Raw genomic sequence first — 27,773 nt, 5'->3', positions numbered from 1 at the left:
GATAATATTTTCGCCTTTTACTTCTAACTTTAATCAAAAATTACCATACCATAGTCCGCAGCTCGTGGTCGTGCGGTAGCGTTCTCGCTTCCCACGCCCGGGTTCCCGGGTTCGATTCCCGGCGGGGTCAGGGATATTCTCTGCCTCCTGATGACTGGGTGTTGTGTGATGTCCTTAGGTTAGTTAGGTTTAAGTAGTTCTAAGTTCTAGGGGATTGGTGACCATAGCTGTTAAGTCCCATAGTGCTCAGAGCCATTTGAACCATTTTACCATACCATATTTATGTGTGACAGGGTGTGTTTAATTATTTGACGACGGCCGGAGTGGCCGAGCGGTTCTAGGCGCTACAGTCTGGAACCGCATGACCGCTACGGTCGCAGGTTCGAATCCTGCCTCGGGCATGGATGTGTGTGATGTTCTTAGGTTAGTTAGGTTTGAGTAGTTCTAAGTTCTAGGGGACTGATGACCTCAGAAGTTAAGTCCCATAGTGCTCAGAGGCATTTGAATCAATTATTTGACATGTAGCTAAGCTCAAAACCTTCCACTTGAAAATGATGCTGCGATCGAAATTACAATCGTGGTGATTGGAAATAAAGTTAACGGTCAAAGGCGAAAACGTTTGTCATCAAGCGAAATATTTTCGAGCAAAATTAGAGACTCCATGGCATAAAGTTTAAGCAGGACGCATAAACACGTTTATGTGTTTTGAGAGGATATCATTGTAGTGCCACACAGGAGGGAATAACGTTACAGTTAAAGGATATGGATACCAAAACAATAAAATTTTATGAGGAAATAACAACTTTTCAGAAAGCGAAATAAAAAGAAACCAGAAATGTACAGTTCTTTTTCCATTAAACATTTGTTAGACATGTTGCACGTTCAGTGAATAACTTACAAACTGCTACATTGAAATAACCTGTTTACTGTTCTTTGTTAAATCAGATAAGAAACTTAGGAAATAATGGATGTAAGCAATACTTATTTCGATAGACAAAACTAAGTAACATTAATCTTACAACAACGAGCTCTGTCATATAGCTGATTCATTAGAAGCAACAGTGTCAATTTATGTCACTCTAGCAAGCCGCCTATTCCATAAGGAATCGTACTTCAATGCGTAAAACAGCATCAAGCTTTTAATCACTTTACAAATAAGTTAATGTGTTGAATACTTAACTTCAAGCATGTGTGGGAGAAAACGTTTGGGGAAGTGGGAAAGGTTTGAAATTATGATTAAGTCTGTGCTCTTATTACGAAACAATAGATAAATATAGTTTGGCTAATTTACACTCCATTTTAAGCAAACGCTATTTTTTTACGCATCTCAATGTTCATGACGTCACACGTCCTGAACTGTGAGTTATACGATTATATTATTTTGCAGATACATTCAGTGGTATATGTGGATACTGTCTGCAAAGTAGAGTCAGTAGTAAAGAAGTGGTAAATTAAACTGTCATGCCTGATGCAAAAATTTGACCGCATGAACAACGAAAATGTGGTGACCGATAACCTTTCTTTCTTTGATCATTTTGTGGAGGGTGTCACCGAGGAAAAGTTTCGTAAGGATTTAAAATTATGTGTTAAGTTTCTCGGAAATCTATAAGTGGTCTCATTCTCAAATACAAGATAGTCTGGGTATTTGCGCGCTGCCCGAAGACAGTAACATAGTCCCTAATTGTAAAACTTGTCTAATTGTTTAGAACTTTTAACATAAGGTTATATCGCTTAACGAGTAGATTACGACAGCATTTTAAATTTTAAATTCGATTATTAATTATGCGAAATACTGAAAATAAAATTTTCCTGCTGCCCCTGAAAGTTAGTAGATAGGCAATTTGAAACTCGTTCTGGTGACGGGATAGGGGTTTAGTAAAATACAGTTCGCAACACAGATTAAGTGTCACTTTTTGTGACCCACGTAATCCTCTCTCATTGTGACACAGAGGTTTTAAATCTGGCTCAAAGGTGTCTGTAACCTTTCTCTGTAATGGTACAAAAGCGTGCAGCCCTCGGGCTCGGCGGCGCTTCAGTCAGCAATTTGTCGAAACATGCGAAAAAAAGGCCAGAGCTCACAACTTCATGTGAGGTGAAAGGTGGGTTAATGATATATTGGCACCAAATTTCACCGCAATTCTGTTCAAAGCCACCGTGGATGTTTCACACAGTGAGAAGATCGTCACACTCCCTCTTACCCACATTTCACCGTTTCTTTTGAGGCCTCTACAATGGAGGCACCGAGCGAGGTGGCGCAGTGGTTAGCACACTGGACTCGCATTCGGGAGGACGACGGTTCAATCCCGTCTCCGGCCATCCTGATTTAGGTTTTCCGTGATTTCCCTAAATCGCTTCAGGCGAATGCCGAGATGGTTCCTTTGAAAGGGCACGGCCGATTTCCTTCCCAATCTTTCCCTAACCCGAGCTTGCGCTCCGTCTCTAATGACCTCGTTGTCGACGGGACGTTAAACACTAACCACCACCACTACAATGGAGGCCAACACCACGACGCCCAGTGTAGCAATCGCGCGGTTTTCTTATGGGTGACCGAGGAAAACATTTCGGACACAACGCTGCTCAGAATACACACGAAAAGGCCACAGGGCTGGCTTAAAGGGCGTCAGTGAAACTGTAGTGTCTTGTACAGCAATGAATCAATGGAGAGGATGTTGTTATGGGTGGCCAGTATCCTCTCTCTGCGACATAAATGCACACGTGGATTAATATGGTTCTTTATTTACATAAACAGGAAGCTGTTACTTAACAGGAATAGAGTCTAGTGTTGTGGTATAAGGTCATCAGTAATAGCCCTATTGCAGACAATATAGGTAATCTGTCTATTACAAACTCTCACTGCTGCTCTATTACAAACTCTCACTGCTGGTCCCACTATAGACACTAATCTGATCGCTATGTAGTGTCGTAGCCAGAGTGAGTCGGTGAGGCCTTTCGGTCAGCGGTGCGGCCTAAATACGTGCTGTCGAGAGGGCGTTGGTGGGGCAGCCCTTTGGGTATTGATTCCTACGCATTAAAAATTCTAAAATGTCAGTTCGCAGCGCGATAAGCAACGTTCTAGACAACCTTTCACACTCCTGATAGCCCCCACACGACCCAACACTTCTCAAAGCACATCGTGAGCCTGTAATCACACTGAATGTGATTCCCCCCCTCAGAGTGTGGCGCGGCCGCAAATTTTGCTCTGGTGTACAGGGTGCAAACAGGAAGGACTGTTTAAAAAGATTGGAAGAAATCTGAATATGATCTAAAGCAGCAAAGGCTGTATATGCTTTTTCAAAAAATGGTTCAAATGGCTCTGAGCACTATGGGACTTAACATCTGTAGTCATCAGTCCCCTGGAACTTGGAACTACTTAAACCTAGCTAACCTAAGGACATCACACACATCCATGCCCGAGGCAGGATTCGAACCTGCGACCGTAGCAGTCGCGCGGTTCCGGACTGCGCCCCTATAACCGCTCGGCCACTGCGGCCGGCCATATGCTTTTCCAGCGCTCCTGTTTGACACCCTCCTGTGGCGTGATCATGGGGATTGCGTCACTGACACATGTGTGAATAATACGGTAAGGCGTCCCTCTAAGACCTCCCCCCCTCCCCGTGCCACGGGTAACATCATCGGTGCCATCCGTGCAACTTCGTTGGGCACTTACAAATGTCCCTGTAGAGAGACAGCCATTCACCGATTCCTAGGCGCTGTCATGACAGGCATCTCTCTCAACTCCTCGTAGCTTTCGCATGCGGCCAACAAGCACTAGTTCAGTGACGTAACGCCATTCAGTTGTGGTGTGTAGAAATGGATTTCAGCGCTGGACGTCGCCGTTCTGATCTCCATTGCAGAGGTGTCTTGTGAAGGGGTGAAATGTAAGTAACAGAGGGTGTGACGGCCTTCCTGTAATGTGGATCGTCAATAGTGGCAGAACGGTGGTGAAATCTGAAGCTAGTCTAACATCGATAACCCACATTATACCTCACATTAATTTGTGACCTCTGGCCTTTTCTTTTCTGTTTCCTTTTTTTTCATGTGTCGACACCTTTCTGACTGAAGCGTCGCAGAGCCCGAGTTCGACGTTGCAGGACGCCACGCTTTTGCACCATTATGGAGGAAGCTTATAGGTACCTTTGAATAAAATTTCAAACTTCTAACTCACAAAGAGACACAATTACGGAGTATCGAAAAAGGACCTGATTGTGTTGCGCAATGTAGATTTCTGTCAGTTTCAGTTAGGGAGCCAGAAACATTCAAAGTTTTAAGGGCGCATGCAACATGCTCTGCGTAATTGACTGTGTTCGGATGGAAGAAGTTTTGGCGGATTTAACAATGCACTACCAAGGTGTGGGAGTGGCTTGTGACAGAAAGGAACGAGTGGTCGATGGCAAAAGTTGTACACAAATTCAAAAAGGCAAACTGAGCGCAATGCAAAAAGTGAAAGCCACAAATCGTCAACCACGTGCAAACAAAACCAAAATAGCAAACCAAGAGAATAACGAAGATCAAGAGTGTAACTGTGTGCGAAAGTAATGTCAGCGATCGGAAAGCTTCTGAAACATCAACACAACTGCATGGAAAAAGAATCCATACTTTATTCTCTTATATCGGCAGGGTGCGCTTTCTTTTTAATTTATTGGCTTTCGGGACGTGCCCGTACAGCCCCTGAACAGTGAAATGTCAATTATGACGATACGAATGTAAGGACAACACAGTACCCAGTGCTTGAACGGAGAAAGTTATCGACCCGGCCGTGAATCGAACTCGGGCCCTTTCTGTGAGCACTGCAACGCGCTGACCGCGCAGCTACCGAGGCGAACGCAGTAGGGCCTTACCAACTGACGCGAAGTCTACGCCAAAATGCTTGTGCGTGCATCTCGATCTCGACTTCCGATTCCGGCCTTGGATACTAAAGTGGTGGAATGTTCATTTAAGTGAAGTGTTCAAACTATGTGCCCATTTTCGTGAACGCACAACTCAGAGCGCCTTCTAAACGGCCTGCAGACGAGATGTAAAGTATCTAGTGTCAAGAAGCGACAGGCTTACTTGATGCAGTGTTCGAAGTCATCCGGAATTGTGGGTTCCCACGAAAAGAGATCTGCTGGTGTTAAATCGGTCACGATGGTCATCCAGCCCATTGTAAATCGCAATTGACATCAAACAGCGTATCGAAGAAGCCTTTTGCTGTGTCGCCAGTGCTTTTCATCTCGTCCGCCTGTCGTTTAGAAGGCATTAAATTGTGCGTTTAAAACATGGACACTTCTTCGAACATCTCACTTAAATTCACGTTCCACCAACAAAAAATCCATCTGAAAACAGCCAATTATGTACAGCATGTTGCATCAATCCCTGCAACTTTGAAGGATTCTAACTAACTAGCTGCCGGCCGTCGTGGCCGAGTGGTTCTAGGCGCTACAGTCTGGAACCGCGCGACCGCTACGGTCGCAGGTTCGAATCCTGCCTCGGGCATAGATGTGTGTGATGTCCTTAGGTTAGTTAGGTTTAAGTAGTTCTAAGTTCTAGGGGACTGATGACCTCAGAAGTTAAGTTCCATAGTGCTCAGAGCCATTTAGCTAACTAGCTAAAAGTGACAGAAGCTTGAAATAAATTTATCTGTATGCAGTCAAATTAAATACCTCAGCTACATGACAGAAAAAATGAAGTTCTGTTTAAGAATTACAACTCGTTTCTGTAGCTCTCTGGAAATCAATTAATAAGCTATGTTCATAACTCAGGAGAAAGAGCAACATCTCATTCTTCCGCCTGCCTAAATAAATATTCCTTTCGCTTATTATTGTGTAAGTTACAGAGCATATACCATATCTGGAACACCATGTGTACTGTATGAGAACCCTTATTACAAGTTTATTCAAACAAATCAGTAGTTCGTACTGTGTATGTCGAGGACAGGATTTAATACAAGTTCCTCCAGCGTTGGCGAAATTTAAACAGCGCTTGATACCGTTTCGAGCCCTGCGGCTCTTCAGCAAATCTGTCGCTCGTTCGACCACAAATATCGTTTCACTTTCATTAACTAGCATCACGACAGCTCATTTCCTCAGAAAAAAGCTCGTACCACGGAAATGTCGGGTAAATATATAGCAAGTGAGAAAAATACAGTTACAGCGTTTTTTTCCTCGTAGCTGTGACGCAAGAACAATGCACAGATGAAATTTCCATCACTCCTGAAAATAGCGCACCTGAAAATAATCACCTGTGAATGTCCCTACGTGCTTCCAGAACGATCACTCTGTGATCTGCGAAGTTTTTTCGCGATATCGATGACGCGCTGGCCGACTTCAGGTCAATAACAACAGAGTATTGTTCGCCGGACAAACAGTGCACTGCTTCATTTCGCGCATTCTGTTTACGTCAAAGGAAGGAGCGCGTGTGTGCGCGGGCGGCCGCAGCCGCGCCGGGCCACGTGTCGGCCACGCCAGCCGCCGCATACAAACACCGCCAGCGCCGGTGTGTATCGGCCGGCGGCCGGCCAAGACAATGAGCGACCTGATTAAATAGCCCCTCTGTTTACTTTCCGCTACAGCTCGCCGCTCTGTCCAAACACTTCACCCAACTTCTACGCCCACAGCAAACATTTAAATAATACAGCTATAATTCGCAGTACAATTATTTCGGACCAGCAAAAAACAGTTAACGAGGTCAGCGGTGCACGAATTTCAGAGGCGAAAAAATATCGTTCTGCCCCGTTGCCCCTCAAAATTGTCTCCCTGGTTGCAGTGTTACCGGAGCGCGTATCCGCACAAGACACTCTACGCTATTCGAGCCAGTGACTAAAACTGTTATAATTCGTATGCAAATTACGCCTGCTCGAAGTCTTCATTTTAAAACCACACAGCACAGATAACGTCACTGCACAGCACGATTAACTCCGAGAGTTACATCTAACCAGATTGTCTTATGTTGCTCGCAAGATATACTTCTTACTTTAAAAAAGGAAAACAATGGGACGTCTTAATATTTGCCATATTACTGGCAACGAACGACAACGGGAACATTACTTTTAACAACAAAGTTTATCGCACGTACATTCCTTAATGGCTAAATCGGTTTCGACTGACAATCATTTCTAATATCTCTTAGACACAGGTTCTATGCCGATGGCTGAGTCAAAGCTAGTCAACACCACACGTCGCACGTTCTGAAAATGTTCAGATGTGTGTGAAATCTTATGGGACTTAACTGCTAAGGTCATCAGTCCCTAAGCTTACACACTACTTAACCTAAATTACCCTAAGGACAAACACACACACTCATGCCCGAGGGAGGACTCGAACCTCCGCCGGGATCAGCCGTGCGCAAGTTCCGATGCGGCGGTCTACACTACTGAAAACTGACCTATCTGTCAAATACCGTTCAGCCTTTAAAAATGTATGTGAGCATCTGGCTCCAACAAACATTATTGTTAAATCGCGGAAGGTCTATTGCAGAAAGAGAAATGTGCGTTACGAAGAGCTACATCTTCATCTACAAACATACTCCGCAATCCACCATACGGTGCGTGGCGGAGGGTACCTCGTGTAACAACTAGCATCTTCTCTCCCTGTTCCACTCCCAAACAGAACGAGGGAAAGATGACTGCCTATATGCCTCTGTACGAGCCCTAATCTCTCTTATCTTTGTGGTCTTTCCGCGAAATGTAAGTTGGCGGCAGTAAAATTGTACTGCAGTTAGCCTCAAATGCTGGTTCTCTAAATTTCCTCAGTATCGATTCACGAAAAGAACGCCTCCTTTCCTCTAGAGACTCCCACCCGTGTTCCTGAAGCATTTCCGTAACACTCGCGTGATGATGAAACCTACCAGTAACAAATCTAGCAGCCCGCCTCTGAATTGCTTCTATGTCCTCCCTCAATCCGACCTGATAGGGATCCCAAACGCTCGAGCAGTACTCAAGAATAGGTCGTATTAGTGTTTTATAAGCGGTCTTCTTTACAGATGAACCACATCTTCCCAAAATTCTACCAATGAACCGAAGACGACTATCCGCCTTCCCCACAACTGTCATTACATGCTTGTCCCACTTCATATCGCTCTGCAATGTTACGCCCAAATATTTAATCGACGTGACTGTGTCAAACGCTACACTACTAATGGAGTATTCAAACATTACAGGGTTCTTTTTCCTACCGGCATTAATTTATTTTTATCTATATTTAGAGTTAGCTGCCATTCTTTACACGAATTACAAATCCTGTCCAAGTCATCTTGTATCCTCCTACAGTCAGTCAACGACGACACCTTCCCGTACACCACAGCATCATCAGCAAACAGCCGCACATTGCTATCCACCCTATCCAAAAGATCATTTACGTAGATAGAAAACAACAGCGGACCTACCACACTTCCCTGGGGCACTCCAGATGATACGCTCCACTCCGATGAACACTCACCATCGAGGACAACGTACTGGGTTCTATTGTAAGAAATATGAGGCAAGAATTTTGCACTGCTTTATTGAAACAACAACCTCAGCTTTTATCCAAAGTGGTTTAGAAAAACCTTGGTACGCTTAAAAGGAGATTGCTGAAAGAGTACCCCGCCTCTCCTGAATAGAATACCACTCTCAACCATCAAGCGACCTCCATGAGGAAAAAGGGGTCGGCTATCCCATACTCACGGCTCGTCTTAAATTTCTGTGTTTCTTACACACGATACTACATCTACATCTACGTGAGTACCCTGCTATTCACAATAAAGTGCCTGGCAGAGGGTTCGATGAACCTCTATCATTCTGTCTCTCTACCGTTTCACTCTCGAACGGCGCGCGAGAAAAACGAGCACTTAAATTTTTCTGTGCTAGCCCTGATTTCTCTTATTTTGTCGTGATGATCAATTCTCCCTATGTAGGTGGGTGCCAACAGGAAGAAGGGAGGCTGCTAGTTGTAGGTCTCGAGTTTAGACGAATTACCGCAACCATGATCTTCATTGCAACAAACAGACATCTGTTTCGGATTTTAACGCAACGGCCTGAAGATTTTGAGAAAATCGACATAAAAGTATCTGCATAGCTCAAGTTTTAATGACCGAAATGTTCACATGGGCGAGTGTGACGGGGCCATACACCCGGATTGTGGGACAGCTCCCCAAGTCGATTTACGCGAAACTTCTTTCCTTTACGAACTTTTTCATAAAAATTTAGATTTCAGTATTACAAAAAGCTTTCTCCTTATGGTGGTGGAGTGTAAATCAGTGTAAGACACGCAGACAAGAATAATATTTTTGGGTGTGTATAACGTGCCACTTGGCTTAGCGTATACAGTGGCAAAACACAGTGTGCTGAGGCGGTCATATGTAGACCAAATTAGTAGTATGAAAGGTAAATACAAGACTTATATTTGTTTGGAGGATTCCACGAAAGTACGGTTAATCTCTAAAGGAAAAGCGGATTAACAGCTTCAGTACTATCAACTTTAGAGAGCTGCTGTAGTGTTTCCAGGCCTTATCAGATAGACATGATTTCTGACATCAGCATCGCACCTACTTTGGAAAAGTAACAGCATATCGCCGTAATTCAGAAATGAACAGAGAGATATGCGTACAGGTATTGCGGACATTCACTGCCGACGCAGATGAACGTCTCTTACGACAGAACAGAAAAGTTACGTTAGTTGTTCTGTGAGCAAATTCTGGACTTTGGCCGCTTAGCTCTAGAGGATACTTTCAAGCTTCTCTAACTCAGTTACTACCGAAATAGGCGTATAAACCAAGGCAAGCATCTTGAAAACGAAAGTCGATTCTTATAGAATTCTGGTTGCTACAACTCAGTGTCAAATATACGAGCGTTGTAGTCCTAACTGAAGTGTCATAATGCGGTGCAATAAACTTGTGGAAGCCTCGTCTTTGAAAACTAAAAATTGGTCGACCACACTCAGTAGTATGCGTTGCGTTGGAACAAATGAGATAAACTACAAAAATTACCGACAGACCAAAATGTATTTAATAATATCAGAGAGAGTATTAGCGGGTTGCCCGGACAGAAATTCTAAAAAAAGAGACATCCCACCTTTGTGCCCGATGGCACCTGCCACGCATGCGCCAGTGTCTAACGGCATACACAGGACTGGCGCAGTGGAAACTGCCCTCAGTGCGAATAACACGGGCCTTAGCGTGACTCTCATCGCTTCGTCAGAGTATGACGAACTTGGCGAGCATTATTAGAACGTTCAAATCGATAAAGGTGCGGATCAGAACTGCCAGCTATCCGTTCAGTAAAGCTATCATTGCGTACTAACCGCCTCACGCTGAAGACGTGCTTTATAGGGCTCACGTTTTCACCGCTATTAGTGGGAGAAACTGATGCTAGAGTCTAATGTGCCACGAAAGTGACTAAGTGAAAACTCCTACAATCTCGCACTTTTATTTAGGCCTACATACAAAAGCTGACGATATCTCTTTTGTGTTAGAGTGAGTGCATGTGTATCAGATAATTTCGTTTCGAATGTCTAGAGCCTAACGTTTTATGTAAAATTTAATCGTGCTTCTAGCGTTCATTGCATCAAAACTTGAGTCTGTCGTAATATATAGCGTATTTTTGAATATTGTATACCACGGGAAACATTGCTTACACTACACCATCAATTGCTATGTACATATATGTTTTGTAGAATTTTAGCAGTGGTACCCTCATTCAGACACTCGATCCCTCTGTTTTTAGTGTATTTGTAGGTGAATAAAGATAAATTTTGAGAATTTTCGGACGTTCACCAGTGTCGTTCATACCGCATTTCGTAGTAAATCGACGTTTACGATTAACAGTTGTGCATTCTGCAGATCTCACCTGCAAATCTCACCGACGATATCTAGTTTGAAAAATCGTATTCCCCTTAATCGCAGCATAGGTATTAATTAATGTAATATTTGCGCCGCGTTTCCGCACTTTGACCACCTTGTTCTAAAGAAGTATTTGAAAGTGTACGCTCGCGAAGTAAGTAAAGCTGTTACTAAGCCGACAGCCTTGGCACAATGGTGATTTCTGTGCATATTATAACTGTCATATTGTATGTCATTTAGTTTCATCTTCCTACACCAGTGTATATTTTCTGCATTTTGCGTAGGTTTCCGTCATTTCCACGTTTATTACGCGGATCTGTTAGTGACCATAAGCTCGACAGAAGAAAAGTTCGAGATTCAAAGTTGCAATTAAGTTCATGGACTCAGAAAATTTGTCCCACCTTTTTTTATTGTTACAACAGAAATCACTATATTTGATGTTAATAGCTTCATTCCTTGTATTTATTGGGGCATAACTGATCCAGAAATAAAAAGATGACCAGTAAGTTTACTTTCACGTTATTTGTTTAGTGTTCTGGAAAAAAAAACAGCAGTGAGCTACACACAATGCAGCCCCGCTATGAATGCTGTTCTTGGGTATGGGATGAGATAGTTTAATGTTCATCCTGCCTTCTGCCAAGTGGTTGGAAGCTGTGGATCTGTCTTCTCTAATGGAAGTACTGAATCTCTCACCACTCATCCACTGGACTGTGAGTGGCTTGCCAGCCGTTGGCCTAGGAATTCTGTCCTTGGGACGCAGGGACCATTCAGGAACCAAGAAGTCTGAGGTGCTGTAATCCATAGAACTGAAACCAACCCAGTGAGACACACTTCAGCTGTTGGAAAGCCTGCTCTGTCCCGTGTCGGGTTAAAGCAGGTGTAAAAGGGTAGGGGGCTGTTAATCGTCGGCACTTAGAATGTACGGCGGATAATGGTACCCCTTAGGGCAGGCTGTTCCAGCTTGAGTGTCCCCCACCCCCCTCCTCCCTCCTCCACCCCTAATGGCCCCCCAGCGTCCAAGGGCACTGGTTTGCAAAGGTGGGCCAACAGCTGACGTATGGGCAGTCAGGGAGGCAGGCGGTAGATAATGTGACCGTATGCCTCGGACGTGTGCCCGGAGAAAGTAGTGGGCAAATGGCTTACTCATGCGCTCAACAGAACATAAATGCTGTTCGATCGGATTACGTGGCAAATAGACCACCCAGCCTGTGCCTGTCCAGAGGCGAGTTGAAAGGCACTCGCCTGCATTTGTGAGACATGCGACAGTCCTGGAACAGCTTCGTCTTAAAAAAATGGCAGGAAGGATGGTAATGATCAGCTTGTGCAATCTGCGTGTATCCCTGGAGTCTTCATTCAACGCTGAAAAGGCGGCTCTGGCAGCCATTGCGAGAACAGAGTGCAACCAACTGCAAATTATGCTGCACATTAGAATGGACTATGCCTCTTAACTGTGGTATGAGGTCATACTACCTTTATTCAGAGGACTGGCAGAGGAGGACGAGAAGACCAATGCCGCTCGTGGGATTTCAGTGAGGCTTATAACCTGTAGTATTGCTGCCAGGACTAAATGTGGCCCCATGAGTCCGAGTTGAATGGAAGATTTGAACCAGAGATTTTGTAGCTTCTGTGTCAAGTTACGCTCCAACTTGCTAGATCTGAACTATGGGGCAGAGAACTCTAAGTGTCCCCCAAATGGGTCATGGGTGCACTACAGAAGCTGCCTATGACTGTATGGAGGATACACTCGAGGGTTTTTAATTTAGATGACTTTCTAGCCATTTGAGATGATAGCAGCTGTAGGAGAAACTGAAGTGTCGCCTACACGAGTTTGTTTTCCGACTTCGCGTCTAGCACATCAGAGTTCAGCAAGCAGCCAGGCAGTGGTCATAGAAAAGTCACAGATCGATCATCCAGCACATAATCTATATTTGTCTGTTTTTGGACTTCGCATCTAAGTGATTGTTCAACTATCTTTTAAATTTAGACTTACTGTCTAAGTGACCCATTAACTCTCTTAGCTTGAACTAGTATCGGAAGTGTTCATTTTGTTTGGACCTTGTGTTACTCACATTCCGAGTCTTTATGAGTTCGACTGCATAAATTGTGACTTGAATAAAAGTTTTGATTGCTGTTGGTAGTTACATAGCCACCGCTGGAGAAACTAACACTTCACACCATGCATTACGGCACTCAGTGACTGCCGTTACAATATACATCAAGATATACAATATTCTTCAATTTTATCGCCATAAATGGTCATAAATCTGTTGGTGGCAGTTGCATGTCTGCGAGAACAATGTACAATACAATCTCCAATGTCTCTCTCCAGAGACTGGAGTTCTTCAATATGAGAAGCTGAAATTCCACATTAGTAATTTTCAGCAGAACATCCCACACCAAACCAGGTGAAATAATGTAATATTCAGGGTCCAATCCATATTTTGTAAGGCACAGGCTGTGAAAGTTTCCGAACACGTCAGAAAGGAGTGGCACGTCAATTTTCAAATACAAATCAGAATCGTCTCCAAGTGTTTTACACTTGAATACTTTCAACACATTGCAAGCGCTTCGGCACTCAACGTCTGTCATCATTTCGCCTTTTAATAAACTTGTAAGCTTTTCAATTCCAGTAAAAACGATTCATTACTCACATACTCAGAGAGCGAAATTACCTTCTGATTAAATAGATCAAGCTATCGATCTCCAGGACAATAAGTCCTCAATATCTTGAAATCATATTATTTCAAGGTATAATGCACATGTTTTTGAGTGATCACACAAGGCAATTTAGCGAATCGATAAATTGGAAATTTTTCAGCGTCTCTCTTGGTCCAATACTGCAACACTTTTCATAAAACATTTACATTTCTCCATATTAGATGGCAGAAGAGAAATGCTTCCTGTATTTAACTTCTTAATCGCCGTCTGTCTTCCTTTGTTCGCATATGTTCGTGATCAAGAAAGGCCCGTTGTAAAAGCTCCGATAGCGGAATACGATGGGGACCGTAGAGTGAGACCTAGCGTTCACAATGAAACTGGAATGGGCTGCACCACGATATGCACTTATGAAATGGCAATGATCTCTGAGTTTAGTATCACCTTCTTCAAACAGCTCCCGGCAAATATGGCAGACCTCTGCAGAGCGAAATGCTAATTCTTCTTCATGGCTTTTTCCATCGATTTATTTTGCAATAAAAAGTCATTTACACTTTCAGCAGTTGTATACAGCTGTTCAGTGAACCGCTTGATACAATCACTGCCTCTGACAATTTCAAGACCGAATATCAATGATCATAGCTGCAATGTTCGTAGCAAGGTGAAGTACGCTAGCGGCAAGAAACATCAATGCCTTCTCTGCGATATAGCAATGGAGACACTATCGACGACAATGCTGCCAAGGGGTAGTCGCTAAACACAGCCTTCCGAAATGCCTTTAAAAAAGAGAAGTAAGTATTCCAAAATTCGAATCAGGAACAGCTGAGTAACGTAGAAATATATATCCTCGGAGTAGTGAAGCAACTTAAATCACTTAATAAAAGTAAGTCTTCTGGTCCAAACTGTATACCAACTAGGCTCCTTTCGGAGTATGCTGATGCAATAGCTCCATACTTAAGTCATTCAGAACCGTTCACTCGACGAAAGACCCGTACCCAAAGACTGTAAAGCGGCACAGGTCACACCAATATTCAAGAAAGGTAGTAAGAGTAATTCACTAAATTACAGATCCATATCATTAACGTTGATATTCAGCAGGAATTTGGAACATATATTGTGTTCGAACATTATGCATTACCTCGAAGAAAACGGTCTATTGACACACAGTCAACATGGATTTAGAAAACATCGTTCTTGCGAAACACAACTACATCTTTACTCACACGAAGTGCTGAGTGCTATTGACAAGGGATTTCAAATTTATTCCGTATTTCTAGATTTCCAGAAGGCTTTTGACACTGTACGACACAAGCGGCTTGTAGTGAAATTATGTGCTTATGGAATATAGTCTCAGTCATTTGACTGGATTCGTGATTTCCTGTCAGAGAGGTCACAGTTCGTAGTAATTGACACAGAGTCATCAAGTAGAGCAGTAGTGACTTATGCCGTTCCCCAACGTAGTACTATAGGCGCTTTACTGTTCCTTATCTATATAAACGAGTTGGGAGACAATACGAGCAGCCGTCTTAGGTTGTTTGCAGACGACGCTGTCGTTTATCTGACTAGTAAAGTCATCAGAAAATCAAAACAAACTGCAAAACGATTTAGAAAAGATATCTGTATGGTGCGAAAATTGGTAGTTGACCCTACATAACGAAAAGTAGGAGGTCATCCGCATTAGTGCTAAAATAAATCCGTTAAACTTCAGTTAAACGATAAATCAGTCAAAACTAAAGGTCGTAAATTCAACTAAGTGCCTCGGAATTACAATTACGAACAACATAAATTGGAAGGAACACATAGAAGATGTTGTGGGGAAGGCTAACCAAAGACTGCGTTTTATTGGCAGGATATTTAGAAAATGTAACAAATCTACTAGGGAGACGGCTTGCACTACGCTTCTCCGTCCTCTTGTAGAATACTGCTGCGCGGTGTGGGATCCTTACCACCGTACAATATGTGTTAGATGAGTATGTGCCCAGCAAGATCGTAAGAGATGGAACAGAGCCACCGTGCTACAACAACCGAGTTAGAAGACTGCTGCGGAAGCAAAGGGAACTTCACAGCAAACATAAACATAGCCAAAGCCTTGCAGACAAACAAAAATTACGCGAAGCGAAATGTAGTGTGAGGATGGCTATGCGAGAGGCGTTCAATTAATTCGAAAGTAAAGTTCTATGTACTAACTTGGCAGAAAATCCTAAGAAATTTTGGTCTTATGTCAAAGCGGTAGGTGGATCAAAAGAAAATGTCCAGACACTCTGTGACCAAAATTGTACTGAAACAGAGGATGACACACTAAAGGCCGAAATACTAAATGTCTTTTTCCAAAGCTGTTTCACAGAGGAAGACTTCACTGTAGTTCCATCTCTAGATTGTCGCACAGATGACAAAATGGTAGATATCGAAATAGACGACAGAGGGATAGAGAAACAAAGTCGCTCAAAAGAGGAAAGGCCGCTGGACCTGATGGGATACCAGTTCGATTTTACACAGAGTACGCGAAGGAACTTGCCCCCCTTCTTGCAGCGGTGTACCGTAGGTCTCTAGAAGAGCGTAGGGTTCCAAATGATTGGAAAAGTGCACAGGTCATCTCCGTTTTCAAGAAGGGACGTCGAACAGATGTGGAGAACTATAGACCTATATCTCTAACGTCTATCAGTTGTAGAATTTTGGAACACGTATTATGTTCGAGTATAATGACTTTTCTGGAAACTAGAAATCTACTCTGTAGGAATCAGCATGGCTTTAGAAAAAGACGATCGTGTGAAACCCAGCCCGCGCTATTCATCCACGAGACTCAGAGGGACATAGACACGGGTTCCCAGATAGATGCCGTGTTTCTTGACTTCCGCAAGGCGTTCGATACAGTTCCCCACAGTCCTTTAATAAACAAAGCAAGAGCATATGGACTATCAGACCAATTGTGTGATTGGATTGAAGAGTTCCTAGATAACAGAACGCAGCATGTCATTCTCAGTGGAGAGAAGTCTTCCGAAGTAAGAGTGATTACAGGTGTGCCGCAGGGGAGTGTCGTAGGACCGTTGCTATTCACAAAATACGTAAATGACCTTGTGGATGACATCGGAAGTTCACTCAGGCTTTTTGCGGATGATGCTGTGGTGTATCGAGAGGTTGTAACAATGGAAAATTGTACTGAAATACAAAGAAAGATCCCTTATCATTTAGCTACAATATAGCTGGTCAGCAACTGGAAGCAGTTAATTCCATAAATTATCTGGGAGTACGCATTAGGAGTGATTTAAAATGCAATGATCATATAAAGCTGATCGTTGGTAAAGCAGATGCCAGACTGAGATTCATTGGCAGAATCCTAAGGAAATGCAATCTGAAAACAAAGGAAGTAAGTTACAGTACGCTTGTTCGCCCATTGCTTGAATACTGCTCAGCAGTGTGGGATCCGTACCAGATAGGTTTGATAGAAGAGATAGAGAAGATCCAACGGAGAGCAGCGCGCTTCGTTACAGGATCATTTAGTAATCGCGAAAGTATTACGGAGATGATAGATAATCTCCAGTGGAAGATTCTGCAGGAGAGACGCTCAGTATCTCGGTACGGGCTTTTGTTAAAGTTTCGAGAACATACCTTCACCAAGGAGTCAAGCAGTATATTGCTCCCTCCTACGTATATCTCGCGAAGAGACCATGAGAATAAAATCAGAGAGACTAGAGCCCACACAGAGGCATACCGACAATCCTTCTTTCCGCGAACAATACGAGACTGGAATAGAAGGGAGAACCGATAGAGGTACTAAAGGTACCCTCCGCCACACACAGTCAGGTGGCTTACGGAGTATGGATGTAGATGTAGATATAGATGTAGACTGACAGAGTGCATCGAAAAAGTTCAAAGAAGGGTAGCACGTTTCGTATTATCGCAATATAGGGGAGAGAGTGTCATTGAAATGATACAGGATTTGGGGTGGACATCATTTTCAATGCGGAGGGATCTTCTCACGAAATTTCAATCACCAACTTTCTGCTCCGGATGGGAAAATATTTTGTTGACGCCGACCTACATAGGGAGAAACGATCACCATGATAAAATAAGGGAAATCAGAGCTCGTACGGAAAGACATAGGTGTTCGTTCTTTCCGCGCGTTATACGAGATTGGAATAATAGAGAATTGTGAAGGTGGTTCGATGACACTCTGCCAGGCACTTAAATGTAATTTGTAGAGTATCCACGTACACGTAGATGTAGTCTATGCTGAGTGGTGTATTCAATATACCTGACCAAAATAAAAACCACAGTCACTGCTACAGCTACAAGTAGCAACTGGTTCTAACATGCATTGAGCATCAGCATAAATTACAAAAGGTTACTTTTGAGTGTAGCTCAACTTGGTGACTTTCGCTGTTGCTGCTAGGCATTATACTGTTGACTGATTTAAACTGTTCGCTGTCAACTACATGTGCATCTAACAGCGTTCACATACTTCCATTGAATGGTGATGAATAGTAATGCTACTACATGCTAGCTTCGAAAGGTTTTTTATGCAGCAGAAATGGTATATATCTGTATTAGCAATTTCCAGCATTTAGAGACCTCCATGTTTCTCATGATTGTGGTTTGTGATACGTAGCGGTACAACTCGAAATTCTTTCTCTTACTTCTTGTCATCTACGACCATTCATTATATCATCCGAATACTAGATTATGTAGATATTCTCAGAGACGTTTTCGTTCCGCTTTTTGATGACGTGAACATGTTTTATTTCTGCAAGGAACAATATGCTGGAAAAGTCTAATTTGTTCACATGTGGCCAATATTTAGACACTAAGTCTTTATGTTGATTTACGGGCTATAAACTTGCTAAAATTCACCACTTAAAACATGCATTGTTGTTTTTTTTTTTTTTAACGTTTATTGCTGTGTGTTTATCTGCTATCAATTTGGCTAATTTCGTGTGTATGTGTGTGTGTGTGTGTGTGTGTGTGTGTGTGTGTGTGTGTGTGTGTGTGTGTGTTTTGTGGTCTTCAGTCCGAAGACAGGTTTGATACAGCCGTCCATGCTACTCTGTCCTGTGCAAGCCTCTTCATTCCCTAATAATTACTGCAGCATACATTCTTCTGAACCTGCTTAATCAACTCTTGGTCTGCCTCTGCAAATTTTACCCCCCCCCCCCCCCCCCCAGGCTCCCTCCAGTACTAAGTTGGTCATCCCTTGATGTCTCAGAATGTGTCCTATCAGCCAGTCACTTCTTTTAGTGAAGTTGTGCCACAAATTTCTTTTCTTCTCAATTCTATTCAGTACGTCCTAATTATTTACATGATCTACCCATCTAATCTTCAGCATTCTTCTGCAGCTCCACATTTCGAAAGCTTCTTACTCTTCTTGTCTTAACTGTTTATCGTCAATATTTCACTTCCATACAAGGCTACACTCCTGAGAAATACAATCAGAAAAGACTTCCTAACACTGAAGTCTATATTCGATGTAAACAAATTTCTCTTCGTCAGAAACGCTTTTTTACCATTGCCAGCCTACTTTCCACAGCATCTATACTTTGGCCATCACCAGTTATTTTACTGCCCAGACAGCACAAGTCTCTTACTACTTTTGGTGTCTCGCTTTTTAATCTAATGCCCTCAGCAAAACCGAATTTAATTCGACTACATTCCGTTATCCCTGTTTTGCTTTTGTTGTTTTCATCTTATATAATACTCTCAAGACACTGTCCACTCCATTCAACTACTCTTCCAAATCCCTTGCAGTCTCTGGCAGAATTGCAGTGTCATTGGCAAACCTCAAAGTCCCTATTTCGTCTCTCTGAACTTTAATTCCTCCTCCAAAGTCTTTTTTGGTTTCCTTTACTGCTTGCACTATGTACAGATAAAATAACATCGGACATAGGCAGCAATACTGTCTCATTCCTAGCCGGCCGCGGTGGCCGAGCGGTTCTAGGCGCTTCAGTCCGGAACCGCGCGACTGCTACGGTCGCAGGTTCGAATCCTGCCTTGGGCATGGATGTGTGTGATGTCCCTAGGTTAGTTAGGTTTAAGTAGTTCTATGTTCTGGGGGACTGATGACCTCAGATGTTAAGTCCCATAGTGCTCAGAGCCATTTGAACCATTTTGTCTCATTCCCTTCTCAACCACTACTTCCCTTTCATGCCCTTTGGTTTCTATAGAAGTTTTAAATATCCTTTTGCTCAATGCATTCTACCTCTGCTACCGTCAGAATTTCAAAGAGTGTATTCCAGTCAACAGTGTCAAAAGCTTTCTCTGAGTCTAACAATGCTGTATTTCTCCAGAATCTCAACTGATCTTCCCCGAGGTCGGTTTCTAACAGTTTTTCCATTCTTCTTTAAATAATTCGTGTAAGTATTTAGCAAGCTTGGTATATTAAACTGATAATTCAGTAATATTCACACCTGTCGGCACCTGCTTTCTTTGGAATTGGAATTATTATATTCTTCTTCAAGGAGGGTATTTCGCCTGTCTCATACATCTTGCACATCAGAGGGAATAGTTTTGTTATTGTTGTTTCTCCCAAGGATATCGGTAGCTCGGAGAGAATTTCGTCTATTCCAGAGGCCTTGTTTCGGATTAAGTCTTTCAATGTTCTGTCAAATTCTGCTCGCAGTATCGTATCTCGTATCTCATGTTCATCTATGTTCTCCTCCCTTTCTATAACACAGCCATCAAGTTCATTTCCCATGTGTAGCGCCTCTGTGTACCGTTTCCACCTTTCTGCTTTCCGTTCTTTGGTTAGCACTGGTTTTCCATCAGAGCTCTTGATATTCATACAGCTGCTTCTGTTTTCTCCAAAGGCCTCCTTAATTTTCCTGTAAGTGGTATCTATTCCCCTACATATCTTCAGATTTGTCCTTAAGACATTCCTGCTTAGCGATTTTGCGCTTCTGGTCAATCTCAATTTATAGACGTTTGTGTTCCCTTTCGCATTTTTCATTTCCTGCCTTTTTATATTTTCTCCTTTCATCAGTTAAATTCACGCTCTCCTATGATATTCAAGGATTTCTAATAGGCTTCGTGTTTTCACCTGTTTGATCCGCTGCTCCCTTCTCCATTTTATCTCACAATGCCACCCATTCATCTTCTCTGTATCCCCTTATTTTTCTATGTCGTTGCCTAATATTCCCTCTGAGACTCTCAGCAACCTCAACTTACCCAGGTCCCATCTCCATAACTTCTTATCTTTTTTCAATTTCTTCAGTTTAGATCTACAGTTGTAGTCAGAGTCCACATTTTCCCCTGGAAATGTCTTGCAGCTTAAAATCTTCTTACGAAATTTCTTTATTACCATTATATAATCAATATGAAAGCATTTGGTGTCTCCAGATCTCTTCCACGCACAGAGTCTTCTTACATGATTCTTAATACAATAGTTAGCGATGGTTAAATTATGCTCTGTGCGAAATTCTACCAGGTGGTTTCCCCTTTCATTCCTTTCCCCTAGTGATATTCACCTTCTCTTCCTTTTCCTACTATCGATTCCAGTCCCAATCACAATTTTATTTTCCTCTCCCTTAACTGTCTGAATAATTTCTTTTATTGCATAATACATTTCTTCAACCTCTTCCTCATCTGTGGAGCTAGTTGACATGTAAACATGCACAACTGTGGTTGATATTGGCATCACGTCTGTCTTGCCTAAGACAATGCATTCACTGCCGTGTTCATTGTAGCTTGGTCACATTCTTATTGTATCATTCGTTATTAGACCTACTCCTGCATTATCCCTATTTTATTCGGTATTTATGACTCTGTATTCGTCTGACCATGAAGTTCTGTTCCTCCTGCCACCAAATTTCACTAGGTCCCACCATATTTAACTTCAACAGTAGTAACTGGGTGGATTGAGCGCACTCGCAGATAATTTACCTACATTTTCCGTTTTTCTATAAATAGATCACTTGAGCACAATAGGGGATAATTTAATGAGCAACACACCCACAAGATGAATAAAATAATTTTAATAACTGAGAAAACACGCCCACAAGATGAATAAATGATTTTAATAATTATTCATTAAACTTTAATAACTGTAAGACACTGTATCAAAATTTTCTTGAACAACTCTTTTATCATACTGAAATGAGAATTCTTTCTTAACTCGTTTGTTAACAATATTTTTAGTATTTGTATTTCTGGTTATCCGATTGTACTGACAGTTTTAGCTGCCTGGTAATGGCCTGAAAATTATAAAAAATTGCAAACATGACGCAGTCTAAGACTGCTTTAGTTGTCGCTAATCAATATGAAAAGGTTATTAGAAATTCTCAGGTAATATTCTGTGTTGTGCATCATATATCAAATTTATCTTGCCAAGCATTACTATATAGGCAATTGTATCTTTCGGAATTTTGTCATTAAAAGTGGCACACAGTTTCATTGTTGTTTTTGTGTAGTTAAAACATTTATTCTGATTTATGACATAGATAGGATAATTTTCAATAAAATTGAACAGATTCACATTAACATCACCATTCAATTGTATGATCTTCTTAAAATCGCGAAGTGCATAATTTGGTGGATCTAGATGCCGTACTTATTGAGGAAAAACTTCATTTCTTCCATTTTTAGTATAGATATTTTGTAATTTAACATGGTCAAATAAGGAAGAGTCAATTAAGTGATTATTTTTCCTTTTTGTCTGGGAAATAACAAAAATGAAATAAGGCATGTCATACTGCATAGATTTATAGTAATTCGTGATATCCAATTCAAAATTTCTCTTTTCATCTAATCCAGCAATTTCGATGTCTTGTGGCTTAAAGAGAGGTATGGGAATTTGAGTTTTTATCCTTTCTTGCTCTAGCTCGAGTGAATATTCTGGCTCACATCTAACTACAGGAACACGAATTTCCATCGATTCTACTACTATTTTACCTTCTTTTGGAAGTGTGGTTACATGTTCCACACCAGCAACATTTTTATCAGCCCATCAAAGAATAGCATCTCCCACAGTTGGACTCCAAGTAAAAATTACTGTTAAATCTACTTCCCACATGACTTCTTTATAAGCTTTGAAAAATCTGCCCACTAATTCTAATGGTTACAGCACCTCACTTCTCTTCTTCCTTAATTTGCCAATGTTAACTATATGTCCTTCTATAGTTAACTCATCAGTTAGAGACGAAGTCAATCGAATAAGGGCAGATGAAGAAATGAAAGTATGATCGATTCCAGATAAAATATTGTTTCCTTTTATAACTGTGATAACTTGCAAAAGTTTTGCTACATAATTAACAATTAATTTTTTATTGGATTTTCGATCACAAGTTGGATAATCTGTACCATCAGCTCCAATAATACTTAAGTTCATGTACAACTGAGCGTGATGAGGATGAACCCAACCAGCTCCAATATTTATATTAATCTCATTGTTCTTGTTCAGGAGGTTTAAATTATTTTTAGTCTTCTCATTCACAGGAAATGAGTAGAATTGATAGCTCTCAACTTTGTTCATTATTTAATAAGGTTAAAATTTATTTATTAAATTCAAATAACTGACTGACCAACTAAATGACTAACTGAATGACTACCTAACAAACTGACTAACTAACTGACCGACTAACTAATTAACTGATTGACTGACTAACTAACTGACAACTGACTGAGTGGCTGACTCACTGACTAAGTAGCTGACTGAGCAACTAAAAAACAATTGATTAATGTTTCTTCTTTTCTAATAAATGTTTGCAAAATAGGATCCAGAGGTTGTAAAAAAATGCTAGACGCAATAGAAAACTGAAGGAGCAATTAAAAGAGGAGTTTAAAAATGGATAAAATAGCCTAAAACAGAATATAAAAAATATAAAAAAGATCAACTGGTTACTGATGCAATCGGAAAAGCGAAATAAGGAATAATGGGCTTAGGTGACAATGTAGTGAAAGCTATTGAAGAAAATGGAGAGGTTGAACAACAAATAGTTCCTTATAACCGTTATACTGAAGAATTTAGTGACATACCACCAATTAAACAAGATAACACATTAAGTGAATCAGAAATACGTGAGTTATTGAAAAAATATGAAGAAAAGGGAGCTGTCAAGAAAATAAAGGACAGTGATGTTAAAATAATAAATATAAGTGAAAGAATGCTAGAGTAGGTAAACCACAGTGAAGATTCTGTTTCTGGATTAACACTTGTTGGTGCCTTTAAACATATAGGAAGATTACTAGTAACATTTGAAGGAGATAAATTAACAGTAGGTGAAAAGACATATGAAGGAACTGTTGGTTTAATGAAGCAAATTAAAAAGCAAATTATTATGGCTGATATTGATTATAAATTATGATTCAATTGATTTATCAAATTATATTCATATATTGTATAATATAGGAGCAATATATACTGAAATTACAAAATAGGGTCAAAGTGACCAGAGGAATCAAATATAAAGGTTTGATAAAAAAAATTGTTAATGACTATTTTTCAAATTTAAGAAGACCAACAACAGATTCCTCAGATTATTCAGAAATAAGTTCACCACAGGAAAAAGGTAGTGGGTTAGTAAAGAAATATACAGGAAAACCAGTTGAATATGTTTAGATGAATGACATTAAAGATTTAATTGATAAACAGTAATTCATGATGACGAATTAGCTGGAAATAAAAATTATCATGATGAAAAAGTTAGCATAACAAATAAATTTAAAGATTTCATAACCGATAATCCAAAAAGAATTCCATATTTAATTAGGGTTTTTATAATCTTCCTCACACATTTTGGAAGAGTGAAAATGTGGAAAAGGATGAGTCAATTGGGCTTTAAATAATTTACCAATGCCAGAGATGCATTTACCAGGCTACTCATACTGCGAACCTTTCACTAAACTTGAAGAAAGACTACCACTTGGTGATCCTGGAATAAATAAATTACATGAAGCTTGCAAACAACATGATATCACACAAAGAGATAATAAAGATACAGAAAAAACACAACTGACAAAGAACTACAGTTAGCTGCAAAAGAAAGAATGCATGCAAGTGATGCTTCTTTAGGTGACAAATTGCTGCAACTGCGTTTAGAGAAATAATGTATGGAAAGAGAAAATTAGTAATGGTCTTAGGTTTGGATGATAATGGATGTGGAGTATAAAACAATGTTTAGCAGTTGCAATTCTCATTCAGAAGTCAATGGATTAAAATGTTTTATTCAGTGTATTCAATATCATCAAACACCGCCTTTTGTGTATCAGTTTGTAAATCTTCAATTTGTTCTTGTAAATTCGTAAAACATTAGAAAATTTTAACATGAAAGAATTGTTCACTTTAAGAGGTAATGAAAAAACAGCTGTTTTTACCAATGAACCACGTTATTTTTGTGGGAGCGCTGAATAGGAGTACACCTATTTCTCAAGGTTATAATTTTTAAAATCTCTCTTAATATTACATTATCTGCACCAGATCCATTCACATCCTCTGAAATTCCATAATGAATGAAGTGCAAAATATCGTCTGTAACTAAATAATCTATAGTTTAAATCAAAAGATGTTGCAGAAATTTTAAAATATAAAGACACTGATAAAGTAATTAGAAATAATGTAGATTTTGAAGATAAGACAAAATATGCAGATATTTTGGGGGCTACCTCCAATGTGGTCTAACTTACAACAAATAACAGACAATATTTATCAATGAATCTGGTTTATTTTCGTTGATTTTAAAGTTTAAAACAGAAGAAGCCAAACAATTTAGTAAATAGGTTACACATGATGTTTTACCATCAATAAGAAATATGGTGATTATAAACTACATTCAACAATTGAAAATTTACAAGAACAAATTGAAGATTTACAGATTGATAAAGAAATATCTGTGTGTGTTCTGAGGAAAAGAAGACAAGGCATTCAAACTTAAAACAACAAATTAATGAAAAAGATGAAATAATTAGAGAAATACAACCACATGTAGTTACATCAACTAAAGATATTAATTTGAGACATATGTTTGTCCTTTTAAAATTACTTGATGATGGATGTGAAAACAATTATTATGTCATTAGAATACAAAGAAGAAATTTACAAAGAAAGTTATACAGAATTATAGATATACATCCAAACTGTGAAGAACTGTTGAGGCTTGATTACAATTCTAACCCCATCAATCTGTATCAACGAATGAAAGAAAATTTGAAAATTGTCTGACAAATGAACTATTTTATTACTTTGAATAACTACACATCAGAACAATTGATTAATGATATAATTAGTCTACATCAGATTCAAATTTTTTTAGACATCATTCACAGTAACATCCATAATATTAATGTAAATAAACTAATGAATAAATATCTCAATAAATGGAAGAGCAAAGTTGAAGAGACAATTGATAATTTATATCCACACATGTATACAAGGGATAAGTATTCAAACATATGTAAAGAATGTGAAAAACGTTATCACAAGGATACATATAATAATTATTGAGTTCTTTGTGTATGTGGAAAATATATTGCGACTACATCTACATCTACATCTACATACATACTCCGCGATCCACGATACGGTGCGTGGCGGAGGGTACCTCGTACCACAACTAGGATCTTCCCTCCCTGTTCCACTCCAAAACAGAACGAGGGAAAAATCACTGCCTATATGTCTCTGTACGAGCCCTAATCTCTCTTATGTTATCTTTGTGGTCTTTCCAGGAAATATAAGTTGGCGGCAGTAAAATTGTACTGCAGTCAGCCTCAAATGCTGGTTCTCTAAATTTCCTCAGTCGCGATTCACGAAAAGAACGCCTTCTTTCCTCTAGAGACTCCCACCCGAGTTCCTGAAGCATTTCTGTAACACTCACATGATGATCAAACCTACCAGTAACAAATCTAGCAGCCTGCCTCTGAATTGCTTCTATGTCCTCCCTCAATCTGACCCAATAGGGATCCCAAACGCTCGAGCTGTACTCAAGAATAGGTCATATTAGCTACTCTACAAAAACAGGGACAAGCACTCAAGTAGATGCAAGCCTTGTCAATTAGTGTGTACATGTGGAAAAGAAATAAAATTGATCTCAAAAAACATTTACTGTCAAAAAGACACATAAAACTAATTGAAAATGAAATTACTACATTTTGAAACTTTTTTGCAAAACTAATGTTTTCTGTCCTTAATAAATGGAAGCCTCATTGAGAGAGTTTACAGTCGCCCCACTTCGTGATTATTGGAGAAGGAATAATTTACGTCTATATAGCAGATATAGCAAAGCTGATTTAATTACCTTAATCGTTTCAAATAATTTGCCACCTCCTACAAGGACTCTCGATAATTTGAAACTATCAGAACTGAAAGCCAAAGCAAAGAATCTTGGTATCAGAGGATACACAACATTAAAGAAATCATAATTAAGTAATTTAATTACTGGAGTTTTTCAGTTTCATCCAGAACTATTCCAAAAGACTAGATCAAGAACAAAATGTTCACCTAATATAAATTATTTTTACGGATTTGATGATGACATTATTGAAAAATCTCGACCACCTAGAGAGGAAAAAATTGTGAGACTAGATCAGATTTATCCATTCAGTAACAAAATATTTGAACAACAAAAAGAGGCTAAACCAATTTAAAAAAATATTTATTTGAGATTAAAGAAATCAGATCCAGATTTAATACAAAATTTAATGCATGGTCTGTGGAGTATAAAAGTGTCTTCAACCATGCTAATATTGCCAATCTCAATACTGTTAATGATAAAACAGATTATATAACGAAATCACTCAATTCTATGGTAGAAGTAGCAAAAAAGAGAACTAATTTTAGGAAAGGGGATAAGTTGAATTTAAGAATCAACAACACAAAAATGTTTTATCCGATTTCTGGATATAGAGCAATGAATAATACTCGAGATGCTGTTCAAGTGCAATAAAATGAGAGGTGTCTTAACATCTGATGAGACTGTTGATATAGCAGATAAGTCATTTAATATTCAAATGTTAGCAATTCCTAAAGGTAGTTCAAAAACTGGCTCTGAGCACTATGGGACTATAGAACTCAGAACTAGTTAAACCTAACTAACCTAAGGATATCACATACATCCATGCCCGAGGCAGGATTCGAACCTGCAACTGTAGCGGTCGCGCGGCTCCAGACTGAAGCACCTAGAACCGCTCGGCCACACTGGCCGGCCCTAGAGGTAGTGATGGTAATGGCAGAAAAACAATACATCCAACTGAAGGAAAAAAGACTAAGAGATGTATCACAAGAATTAAAAATGATGCTAATCTGTGCTGTACTAGAGCAGAAATAGTTTCATTAACATACTGTCCAAATAACATTTTTGGCAGAGAACTAACTATAGGTGAGATTAAGAAAATTAGAGGAGATAAATATA

Source organism: Schistocerca americana, chromosome X (genome assembly GCF_021461395.2).
Source record: "Schistocerca americana isolate TAMUIC-IGC-003095 chromosome X, iqSchAmer2.1, whole genome shotgun sequence".
In the NCBI taxonomy this organism is placed as follows: domain Eukaryota; kingdom Metazoa; phylum Arthropoda; class Insecta; order Orthoptera; family Acrididae; genus Schistocerca; species Schistocerca americana.
Note: the sequence above shows the minus strand (reverse complement) of the source record.